Below are 13,328 nucleotides of genomic sequence, written 5' to 3'. Positions count from 1 at the left end.
TCGAATAAATATTTGGCCAGATTTCCTGCCTGCTATAAAATTTTTTACAACTAGTAACCAATGACCTAAGGGCCTCCAGTGCAGCTACTAAAACGTGTCTATTTTATTTGGGGGCAGGGAGTGGGGGGATGAATCCAAGCACAGAAAAAAACAAGTACTGCTAAATACCTGGTGTTTGCCTTATCTTTATCTCAAATTAATCAGTTAGTTCCTGAGCTGTAGAATGGAAAGTATTTGAGCTTATAAAACTATTTGAAAGTGATTAAAGGGATTAAAAAAAAATTTCATAGCTTTTAATCATGATTTTTCATACCTTAAAGAAAAACACTCTGCTTTTGCTTTCTGTTCCACAGAGATGTTTTTCTTCTGAGAGCAGGTTCCAATGAGCAGAAGGCATCACCATTTTGCTCAGTATTGCACCATTAGCAATGATTGGTAACCTAAGTAGAGAGATTGTTCCATTACAAGACACACTAAAAGCATAAACTAAGGTCTTTTTGTGCCAGCTGCTGGCCTGTCTGAATTAATGCTTTGTTGTTCCGTCTACAACAAATGATGTCATGCAAGTGATTTATTTTGTAAGAGTACTCTGTAATGAAAAACTTGATTGAAGTTAATTGTGGACTGCCTTCATGGTGGTAAGGAGGCTAGGCTGAGGCTGAGCTATGACTAAGCTACTTTATAGTAACTTTATCTTGCTGTCATATAGCAATTAGTTTTCAGCCGTTCCACTTTATAATCCCAAATGACTAGGCAAAACTCTCCTAAACTCCCAAACAGCCCACCAAAGCAAAACAACTGTTTCTGGGAGCTTAGAGAAGGAAAGAGGCAAGAATGATTTACTTTGATGCCACCTTCCTTCTGCTAAATTTAAAGACATGAGAAACATCTAATTTATAAGATTTCATGTAGGAAAAAGAAAAGGTAAAAAATTTATCTAGAAATCAATTGTCCTTCATTAAAGTGAAAAAGGCCAGGCACAGTGACTCATGCCTACAATCCTAGCACTTTGGGAGGCTGAGGCGGGAGAATTGCTTGAAGATAGGAGTTCAAGACCAGCCTGGGTAACACAGGGAGACCTCATCTCTATAAAAAAATTTTAAAAATAGCGAGACATGGTGGCATGTGTCTGTAGTCCCAGCTACTCAGGAGGCTGAGTCAGGAGGATTACTTGAGCCCAGGAGTTCGAGGCTGCAGCGAGCTGTGATGACACCACTGCACTCCAGCCTGGATAACAGAGTAAGACCCTGTCTCAGAAAGAAAAATAAGAAAAAGCAAGCTCCTTGAGGGCTGCAACTGTTTCTTTCATCACTGTATCTCCCCTGCCCAGTATGTGATTAGTCATTGAATAAATTTACTAATGGAAATACTAGTCATTGCATAATGGAATGATACAAGATGACAGAGAGCTGACACAGTATGAGTTTATTTCAGTGACTGTATTTTTTAATGTCTCTTAGTCTGCTCTTGTGATCTTTATATTAGTTATCTCTTCGGATATTTAAATATATTTATTTTAAAATACTTTGAGATTATTCTGTTAATTCTAGTGGAGGTCCCATCTGTTAGTTCACTGACTCCTATGTGGTTTGCACACTTTGATTGACTGCATCTTAATGAGCTGTTTTCATGGGAGTCGGGCGTATCCAAGACTGTGGAAGTGTCCTTATGCAGCATGATTTCCAATTTGCCTCTTTATTAAGCCCCATGGGTTTTGTCAGTTCTGGACCGGCTGAGCAGGAGCCGGATTCCCCATGTGAGAAGAAGTATGAAGTGGGGGAAGCCCTTGTAAGGGCTTTAACCCCATTAGAAAACCTATGTGGGTACAGTAGTTAAGACAGTGTGGTGTGATAGTGGCATAAGGATAGGCATATAGATCAATGGAATCAAACGGAGAGTTCAGCAATCAATGGAATCAAATGGAGAGTTCAACAACAAAATCTCACGTTTATAGAGGAGGGTATCAAGACAATGCAATGGGGAAAGAACAGCCTCTTCAACAAACGATGCTGGAACAGCTGGATAGCTACATGCAAAAGAATAAACTTAGACACTTTCTTCAAACCATACACAACCATTTACTCGAAATGTATCATAAACCTAAATGTAAGAGCTGTAAAACTCTTAGGAGAAAATACTGGAGCAAATCTTTGTGACCTTGGGTTAGGCAAAGCATTCTTAGATATGACACCAAAAGCACAAGTGACAAAACAAAAATATAGATCAATTGGACTTCATCAAAATTAAAAATTTTGTGCTTCAAAGAGAAATTGAGAAAGTGAGAAGATAACCTGTAGAATAGAATGAGAAAATATTTGTAAATCATATACTTGCTAAGTGGTTTATATATCTAGAATATATAAAGAATTCTTATAACTTAATAACTAAGAAACAAAACAAATCACCTAATTAAAATATGGGCAAATTATCTGAATAGATATGTACCCAAAGAAGATATACAAATGGCCAATCAACACATGAAAAGATGCTCATTAGGGAAATACAAATACAAACCATAGTGAAATACCACTTCGGATTCATTTAAACCTGTGTGTGTAATGAAAAGGCAGACAGCAACAAGTGTTGGAGAGGATATGGAGAAACGAATCCTCATGCACTGCTGGTGGGAATGTAAAATGATCCATCTGCGTTGGAAAACACAGTCTGGTGTTACTCAAAAAGTTAAATATAGTTACCACATGACCAAGCAATTCCACTCTCAGGTATATACCCAAGGGAAATGAAAACATATCCACACAAAAACTTGTACAAGAATGTTCATAGCAGCACTGTTCATACTAGTCCCCAAAATGGAACCAATCTATACTTTCATCAAGTGATAAATGGACAAAATAAAATGTGGTGTATATCTATACAATGGAATATTATTCAGCCATAAAAAGGAATAAAGTACTGATATGTGCTACAACATGAACGAACCGTAAATCATTAGGTGAAAGTAGCCAATCATAAAAGTCCACATGTTGTATAATTCCATTTATGTGAAATGTATAGAGACAAGGCAGATTAATGTTTGCCTAGGGCTAAGGATGGGGGTATGGCGTGTTGGCTAATAACTACTTGATTTCTTTTTGGGGTGATGAAAATGTTCTAAAATTAGATTATGGTGATAGTTGCACAATACTCTGAATATACCAAAAACCACTGGATTGTGCACTTTATTTTTTAATTTTTTTAGTTTTTAATTTTTGTGGGTACATACTAAGTATATATGTTTATAGGGTACAGGAGATGTTTTGATACAGTCATGCAATGAGAAATAAGCACTTAATGGAGAATGGGGTATCCATCCCCTCAAACGTTTGTCCTTTAAGTTACAAATAATACACTTACACTCCTTACGTGTTTCAAGTTATTTAAAAATGTACAATTAAGTTATTATTGACTATAGTCAACCCTGTCATGCTCTCAAATAATAGGTCTTAATCATTCTATCTTTTTTGTATTCAAATTGGGCACTTTAAATGGGTGAATTTTATGGCATGTAAATTATATTATCATAAGCCCATTTCAAAAAGAAAAAACATAATGCACATGACTTTCCCACCAGAAAGCTGCTCCTCAGAAGGCTTCACTAATCAGTGTGAGCTAAGTATAGTGATAACCACCTGAGAGAGAAGCGTATCTACCCAGAGATGGTTACCAACCCCCAACCTGGCTCCACCTGCCCCACAGCAGACTACATACCTACCCCACCCCAACGCAATCCCTGAAATTTAGTGCTCAATGGGAGTACCCTTGGAGACATTTTGAAAGCATTTAAAGAGCAGGCTCGGCCAGGAGTGGTGGCTCACACCTGTAATCCCAGGACTTTGGGAGGCCAAGGCAGGTGGATCACCTGAGGTCATGAGTTCGAGACCAGCCTGGCCAATATGGTGAAACCCTGTCTCTACTAAAAATACAAAACTTAGCTGGGCGTGGTAGCGGGTGCCTGTAATCCCAGCTACTCCGAGGCTGAGGCAGGAGAATCGCTTGAACCCAGGAGACAAAGGTTGCAATGAGTTGAGATCACGCCATTGTATTCCAGCCAGGGCTACAGGACGAGACTCCATCACAAAAAAAAAAAAAAAAAAGGAAAAAAAAAAAAGCAGGGCCAGAAATCCTAGGATGCTGCAATTTATGAGACAGTCGTGTACAAGAACTAATCATCCTCTGTCTTTCATGGTTTTAGAACATCCCAGTGGACATTCATGTAGATCAGTGGTCCCCAACCTTTTTGGCACCAGGGATGGGTCTCATGGAAGACAATTCTTCCATGGACCCAGTGTTGGGGGATGGTTTCAGGATGATTCAAATGCATTACATTTATTGTGCCCTTTATTTCTATTATTATTACATTGTCATATATAATAAAATAATTATATTAATACAACTTACCATAATGTAGAATCAGTGGGAGCCCTGAACTTGTTTTCCTGCAACTAGATGGTCCCATCTGGAGGTGTTGGGAAATGGTGACAGATCATCAGGCATTAATTCTCAAAAGGAGAGTGCAACCTAGGTGCTTTGCATGCGCAGTTCACAGTAGGGTTTGAATCCTGTGAGAATCTAATGCCCTCACTGTTCTGACAGGAGGCGAAGCTCAGGCCATAATGGGAGTGATGGGGAGCCGCTGTAAATACAGATGCAGCGTGAGTCCCTCGCCCTCCCACCACTCAGCTCCTGCTGTGCAGCCTGGCTCCTAACAGGCCATGAACCGGTACTTGTCTGTGGCCCAGGGGTTTCGGACCCCAGATGTCGATGAAAGGCCTGCTTGTGATCATCTGAGCCTAGAATCAAACTCTATTTTAAACTATTTTTGTATAGCTTCCATGGACATAGCATTTCCAGAAATTCAGCTACCATGTAAATCAAAGGAACGTGATGCTTCATTTTATTCAGAACGTTCTCAAGAGTTTAGGAAACTAAGTCACAAGTGACGTCGCCACTGCCTGCATTTGTCCTTAGCTCATTTGCGGTGCAAACGTCTGACCGCAGTACTTCAATATGTCTCTGGTAAAGTCATGTCCAAGTATTTACATATTGAAATAATACTTCTTTAATAAAAATTACTTTCCTTTTTTTCCTCCTTCCTATTCTAGTTAGAGCATTACACTGTGTATCAGTAAGCCCCCCACTCCCACCACCTGCTGCAACAGGAAATAGAGGGCTCAATATTTGCAGAGTAGAGGGTGGGTTTAAGGGAACCAACTGGGCTTAGTGAGGCACCCTGGGATAAGCAACAGCAGAAGGGCCTTGCTGCCCCTTGGCCTGAAGGGTCCTGGGACAGGTACAATGTCGGTGAAGCCCAGCCCCTCCTCCCTCTGTCTCCATGAGCTGTGACCAGAGAGGTAGGCCTGTACTGTAGGTATCTTGGTGGGGCAGGGAATACATGCCCTCATCTCTTTCTCCTCTGTTGCATCTCCCATCTGTGCCTTCTGCTGGACTGCTGCACCATAACCCACAGAGCTAGGGAAGCGGGCCGAGGCAATCTGTGGGGATAATCACAGGCCAGGCCATAGGACGATACAGAACAGATGGGGGAAGAGAGGTAATCAGTACATATTGATCTTTTTAAATTTTTATTTGCAGATAAGTTAGTTAGACTACCTATGAATTTCATTTCAAGATTGTAAAGCAAATGCTACTACATATTTATAGCAAGGGAGAACTGAATCTCTTTAGGATTGACAATCACTGCCTAGAACCACCAGCGCCTCTAAGGGAAACCAGTTTTGAATAGAGACCCGTTAAAAATGAAAAAGACTGTGTCTTAAATACCATGTCTTAAAAAGTGAAATGAGAGAGCTATAGTCACAAAAATGACAGGCAGGTGAAGGAATCTGACCAAGATATCCTTAAGGAACCCCCCTCCCACTGGGAAAGATGGGTTTCACTTAATCAAGGTTGGGGGACAATTATTTTTTTAAATGTATCAATTACACAAAATAGCTTGTATAATATTAAAGAAAAATAATAATGCAACAAGAATTTACTCATAGAATACATTATATTTAATATTATTAAGTTACGAACAATTATAATTTTAGGAGAAAGAAAACTTAAGTGGTGAATCCGGGTCTAGCAGACTGAGAAAATGATTCTTTTTCTGATCATGGAAGTGAGGGTAAGACAAGATGCCAAACGAATGAGGCGGTCTCCACCAAATAGGCTTAGCTTTGGCAATGACCACTGGGTTCCTGGTTTCACGCTGCTGCGGTGTGCTGCCCGCTTTCCCGTCGCACTTCCTACCCTTGCTCTTGGTCCGCCGCCTGACTCACCCGCAGTGAATGACAGATCTCGGTTTGTTTCTCATCCCTGCTGTAAGCTCCCTGAGGCAGGGACTGTGTGACTGACTTCTTTTTGTTTCCTTCAGTTTCTGCCAGACATGTAATAGGGGCTAAACGTCTTCTTTGCTTTGATTGTTTGTTCATTTTCCAATTTGTGGAGGTTTAATCCGTGATTCTCAAACTTGGGGCACATTAAGAACAGCTGGAGAGCTTTTCAAACATATCGATGCCTGGCTTCCCTCCCTGGAGATGCTGATTCAGATGATCGGAGGTGGCCCAGGTGATTCTAATACTCGGCTCGGATTGAAAGCTCGGTCTAGCTCGTGTTTCTCGGTGGTGGCACTGTTGAGATTTTGTGCAGAATGATTCTTCACTGGGGGCGGGGAGGGCTGTCTTGTGCTTAGAAGGATCTTAGCATCCCTGGCTTCTACTCATGAGATGCTAGTACCACCCTCCCCGGGCCAAGGTGTGCCAGACAACAGTGTCTCCCGACATTGCCCAAGTGTCCCTGGGGGTGCAAATTCACCCCCTATTTAGAACCATCGGCCTAGTTGCTCTGAGTTGCTTTAAGTGACTGGCTTTGAAAGCCTGTCGTCGTTTTCTGCGTCTGCCTTCCCAGGAAGCTGCGGAACCGTGTCTGGGAAAAGCGCTGGGTTGATGTCAGTTCTCACCACTATTCAGTAGCGGGGCGTTCAACGTTACCCGTCTCTACTAAAAAAATACAAAAATTAGCTGGGCGTGGTGGCGCGCACCTGTAGTCCCAGCTACTCGGGAGGCTGAGGCAGGAGAATTGCTTGAACCTAGAAGGCGGAGGTTGCAGTGAGCCGAGATCATACCATTGCACTCCAGCCTGGTGCCTGGAGACAAAGCAAGACTTTGTCTCAAAAAAAAAAAAAAGTTGCTGGGTAGCTCTCCCGCCTTCCCTGGGTCTGCTTCCTTAGCAGAGGACTAAGGAAGAGGTCCAACTAGTCTATCTTTCCATTTCCTTCCAGCTCTGACTTTTTCTCTCTGCCTGCTCTTCCCTAGCAACCAGTTGGAATTGGAGTGTATTTTACATTTGAAACCTTTATTGAAAAGAATGTTGTGTTTCCCAGTTAATTAAGAATGAATTAATTAAATTGCTTTACGACTGTGACTTTATTGATTTCCCACCTCTACCTCAGTAAGTTTCTTGTACACCCTCCCCCATGCCCAACCTCCCAGCGGACAAACTAAAAGTAAGGCATGACATTGTTTTCATTCCTAAGTTACATAACCAATTTCAGTGTGGAATATGATTTAAACAGACAGGAAGAAACACTGCCTTTTTTTATGAGAGGGATTTAAAAGTGGAGATGATGAATTTAACAATTTAACTTTCAAAGACAAAAAAATGTAGGAATTTAAAAATGTAGATGTTATTTTTTTAAAAATATAATGCTAGTATTTAGTGAATTTAAATGAGCGATTTCCAGTTTGGGGTGTGTGACTTCAAATGAATCTGTGATAATGCAAAGAGACGCCCGCTTGCCTGCCTGCCTTTCGTCCTTCAGCGTTGCGTATGGCGCTGTTCACAAGTGAAACACGATGGCCGGCAGCGCGTTGCCCACGGGCCATGCTGTGAATGGAGCACCCTGGAGTGGTGCAAATAGCGGTCCTGAAACAAAAATGGCTGTCATGGGGGCCTTGCCCTTTAATAGCTAATATCAAATCAGAGGAACAGATCTATATACAACTACCTGTTAAAGAGACAGGATAGAGTCCCTAAGACCTCCTAAGATAGTCCCAGTGAAGCCTTCCTCACTCTCCCCCACCAGAAACCTTGGAGTCTTTGACTCCTCTATTTTTTTTTTTTTTTTTTTTTTGAGACAGAGTCTTGCTCGGTCACCCACACTAGAGGGCAGTGGCTCGATCTCGGCTCACTGCAACCTCCACCTCCTGGGTTCAAGCAGTTCCCTCCCTCAGCCTCCCAAGTAGCTGGGATTACAGGCAACTGCCACCACGCCTGGCTAATTTTTTGTATATTAGTAGAGATGGGGTTTCACCATCTTGGCCAGGCTGGTCTTGAACTCCTGGCCTTGTGATCCACCTGCCTCGGCCTCCCAAAGTGCTGGGCGTGAGCCACCGTGCCCAGTAGACTCCCCTTTTTCGCTTCATTTCTGATCCAGCCACTTCTCGCCATCCCCACTGCCACTGCCTGGGTCATCTCTTGGCTGCCTTAACATGATTGCCTCCTTCCTGCTCTCCACCCCCTTCTCCATTATTCACTCTCTACAGGGCACCAGAGCATAGAACACCTGCCGTCCTTCCCCATTTCACTCAGGGTAAGAGCTGAAGTCCTTACAGTAACTACGAGGCCCTACAGGATCATCTCTCTACTGTTTTCCCCTCATTTACTCCTCTCCCTTCACACCGGACACCGTTGTAGAGACTCAAACACACCAGGCTCCTGCCTCAGGACTTATGCATGAGCTGTTCCCTCTCCCAAGAAGATTCCTCCCAGATAGCTGGAGGGTGACTTCGTTACATCACTCAGCTCTTGGTGAACGTCACCTCCTCCATGCAGCTGCTCTTTACCACTCTATTTAATACTGCAAACTGCTGCCCACATACTGACTCCCCGTCCCCTACGCCTGCCCTTATTTTTTCCTCATAGCACTTGCCACCTTCAAACACGCTACATAATTTATAATGTCTGTTTCCTTCCACTAGAACGTAAAAAGATCCTGGGGGCAGGGTTCTTGGTTTTCTTCTTTCACATTTCTAAGCACCTAGAACAGTTCCTGGAACATAACAGCTGATCCAAAAAGCACTTAGTGAATGAGTGGATGGAGGACTGAATGAATGGTGGAAGCCCCCCGGTCTCCCACTACAATTTCACGCTTTCACCACCACACTTATGGATCTTCTGCCTCTCCCGTAAACTGTGAAGTCTGACCTTGGGCAAGCTCCTTAGTTTCTCTGGGTCTCTATTTTAATTACTGCTGAGTGGGGTCGATAAATTCCTGAATTTACCTAATAGGGTCATTGTGTGGATTAAATGAGTTCTCACCTGAAGAACAGTGACTGGCACACAAAGTCCTCAGTAAATGTTAGCTGTTATGACTGTTTTTTAAATTATTAGGTTGGTGCAAAAGTAATGGCAGATTCTGCCATTTAAAAGTAATGGCAGAGATCATGATTCTTTTGCATCAACATAATTTATTTTATTTATTTATTTTTTATTATATACTTCAGTTCTGGGGTACATGTGCTGAACGTGCAGGTTTGTAACAAACGTGCCATAGTTGTTTGCTGCATCCATCACCCAGTCATCTACGTTAGGTATTTCTCCTAATGTTATCCCGCCCCAATTCCCCCTGCTATCCCTTCCCTAGCCCCCCACCCACTGACAGGCCCCGGGGTATGATCTTCCCCTCCCTGTGCCCATCTGTTCTCATTGTTCAACACCCACCTATGAGTGAGAACATGTGGTGTTTGGTTTTCTGTTCTTACGTCAGTTTGCTGAGAATGATGATTTCCAGATTCATCCATGTCCCTGCAAAGGACATAAACTTATCCTTTTTTATGGCTGCATAGTATTCCATGGTGTAGATGTGCCACATTTTCTTTATTCAGTCTATCATTGATGGGCATTTGGGTTGGTTCCAAGTCTTTGCTATTGTAAACAGTGCCACAATAAACATACGTGTGCATGTGTCTTTATAATAGAATGATTTATAATCCTTTGGGTATATACCCAGTAATGGGATTGCTGGGTCAAATGGTACTTCTATTTCTAGATCCTTGAGGAATTGCCACACTGTCTTTGATGTGGAGAAGTAGGAACACTTTTATACTGTTGGTGGGAGTGTAAATTAGTTCACCAACCTAATTTTTAAAAAAGTGTTTAGAGGCGGGGAGGAGGGTTTCCACTATGTTACCCAGGCTGAACTCGAACTTCTGGCCACCAGTAGTGATCCACCCACCTCAGCCTCCAGAGTAGCTGGGACTGGAGACCAGCTCCACTGCTCCTGCCTCTATTATTGTTGTTCTTAAAGCTGTTGCCCAGGGACAGAATGGGGGCTTGATGTGTGCTGAGGGAAGGAACCAATGACTGAATGAGGCCTGCCTGCCTGGGGCTGGAAAAGCAGGTCAGGTGTGCTGAGCTGGGAGCCTGGGCAAAGCAAAGCTGGGAAGGCATTTAAGGCCGGGATGGAGGCTCTGTGGCGCCCCTGAGAAGGAGTTTGGACTTAATCCTGTGGGCTATGAGAGAGGAACTGGTGCCCAGACCTGCATTTTGAGGAAAGTGTGTGGAGAACGGATTGTTAGTAGGTGGGGAGGTCAGTCAGGAGGGTGTAGACTCCTCTGGGAAGGGAATAACGGGCCTTTGGGTAGGGCAACTGTCCTGGGAGCAGAGAGTGGAGACATTTTGGTGGCAGAACCATCAACAGGACCAGCCTGATATGCTCCATTAAAAAGCAAACCCTGTATTCGCTCCTTTGGTGCAAGCTTAGGAAGCTGATCCGCTTTTTATGCTCTATCAGGTGGCAAAAATATGATGAATATGAATGATATTGGTTTATACCTACCATGAATTTCTAAATGAACTGTAATTTTTATTAACAGGCTCTTTGGGCTTATTAGTCAATAGAGAAGCTGACAGTTTTTCTCCTGGGAGAATGTTTAGACCAGAAAAAAAAAAAGAAGGAAATTCTTTCCTTGCTAGGTAATAACAGAAGGATGAGGCAAGCAGAGCCAAAACACGACGCAAAGGAAAGTTCTGGAACCCACTGTCATAAAACAGTCCTCATCAAACCTCAGCAGGTACTAGCACAGCTTTTCTTAAAGGTTACAGCAGGAAACACACATTTTGATTAAAGCCCATCTAAGTTCTCGTAAGAGGTGATGATGGTTTGAAAACGTTGGGATTTCAGGATCTCGGTAAAGTGACTTTCTAAGCAAAAAAAAAAAAAAAAGAAGCTGGGTGGGGTAGGGAGGCAAAGCTTTGATAAGGCTGCAAGGTGAGTTGAACTCGGCAGCTGGAGTTAAGATGCCGAAGATGAAGGCTTGAAGGCTTCTGGTCTGCACATATTCGCCACCAATTGACAGCTCTGCCCCTTGAACATAATTGCCTTCCCTCTTGGTGTGGGAAATTTCACAGTTTGTTGTCAGTCTTTGATGCTCAGGTGTTGTTAAATATTTTTAATCCAACAGAAACCTCCAAATTCTAACATCTTTTTGCGGGCGGTGTCAGCCGAGATCTGGCTTCTCTTTCTCCAGAGCTGTGGTTGTCATTGTTACTTTAAAGTAGTTCTCATCCATTGGATGTCACATATCCTGAAAACCTGTGTTCTCAGAATTTTGAAATTTGCCTTTTTTTTTTTTTTTTTTTTGAGACGGAGTTTCGCTCTTGTTACCCAGGCTGGAGTGCAATGGCGCGATCTCGGCTCACCGCAACCTCCGCCTCCTGGGTTCAGGCAATTCTCCTGCCTCAGCCTCCTGAGTAGCTGGGATTACAGGCACGCGCCACCGTGCCCAGCTAATTTTTTGTATTAGTAGAGACGGGGTTTCACCATATTGACCAGGATGGTCTCGATCTCTTGACCTCGTGATCCACCCGCCTCGGCCTCCCAAAGTGCTGGGATTACAGGCTTGAGCCACCGCGCCAGGCCGAAATTTGCCTTTTTAAGGTCTCTAGGAAATGTCTGCAGGCATTTAATACACCCGGCTGTTTAAAACGCATGACGAGGGCATGGCTACGCTTAGCTATTGCCATCCCCAAGACGAGAATGGCTGTTTTCTTGTCAATTCTTTCTTAGTGGCCAAAATTGGGTCCAAAGGAAAAGTTTCCTTTGCTCTCTGAGATAGAATGCTCAGCAGGGCAAGGTTAGATGTGTCAGCTGCTCTGTGTGCAGCTCTGTGAGACTCGATTTGTGGGGAGGTGCTGCTGGTCGGGGAGGAACCACCTCAGGAAGAAGCCCAGGTAAGCCCAGGCAGCTGTGGAGTGGCAGACCCAGGCACACGCTTTCCTACTGGGCACTTAGAAACGCTTCTGTGCCTTGCAATCTTGCTTTTTTTGGGGGGTATATCTCCATGGCCGTTGATAAGGTTTGGCTGCGTTTCTGCCCAAATCTCATCTTGAATTGTAGCTCCCATAATCCCCACTTGCAGAGGAAGGAACTTAGTGGGAGGTAATTGAATCATGGGGGTGGGTTTTTCCCCTGCTGTCCTAGTGATAGCGAATAAGTCTCACGAGATGGTATTATAAAAGGTGGTTCCCCTGCACAGGCTCTCTTGCCTGATGCCATGTAAGGCGTGCCTTTGTTCCTCCTTCGCCTTCCACCATGATTGTGAGGCCTCCCCAGCCAAGTGGAACTGTCAATCCACTAAACCTCTTTTTCTTTATAAATTACCCAGTCTCTGGTATTTCTTCATAGCAGTATGAAAATGGGCTAATACAGCCATGCAGTCCAGTGGCTCTCAAACTGCAGTTCCATGACCAGTAGCATCACCTGGGAATGAGTAGGAATGCAAATACCCAGGCCCCACCCAGACCTCTGGAATCAGAAACTCTCGGTCGAGCCCAGAAATCTGTGTTTTAACAAGTCCTCTGGGGGACTCTCACGCATGGTCAGAACCATCAATTTCAACATGTTTCTATTGGGTGGTTCATCAAATGGCTTTTCTTGTAGTTGAGTCCTTATTCTTGGCTTTGATTCTGTGCACCTGAAGTAGCCTCATTCTAAGGTTGTGTCAGCAACAACTGTGACCACAGGGGAGGGTGGAGGGGAGAGCGCTGCAAAAGCATAGGGAGAAAACCTGAAACCTTCAGGGGCCAGCCTTCAATCTTCACACCTTTAAAAGGGACAAAAACAACATTTACTCTAAAGAGAAAAGCATCTGCTATTTGGAGACAGTGGCAGAGCAAATTGAGGTGATGGCCATAAAACATTTTTACTTCTGACAAGAGAGTCCCTTTAGGGCAGGTAATGGTCTGTTAAATATCAAAGGAGCAGACCAAAGACCTGAGGACATTTAATATGGAGAAGGGATGAGGTGGGGAGAGGGAAAGATGTG

Source organism: Aotus nancymaae, unplaced genomic scaffold (genome assembly GCF_030222135.1).
Source record: "Aotus nancymaae isolate 86718 unplaced genomic scaffold, 86718_ANA_hifiasm-v0.15.2.pri h1tg000003l, whole genome shotgun sequence".
Lineage (NCBI taxonomy): Eukaryota > Metazoa > Chordata > Mammalia > Primates > Aotidae > Aotus > Aotus nancymaae.
This window is presented reverse-complemented; position numbering follows the sequence as displayed.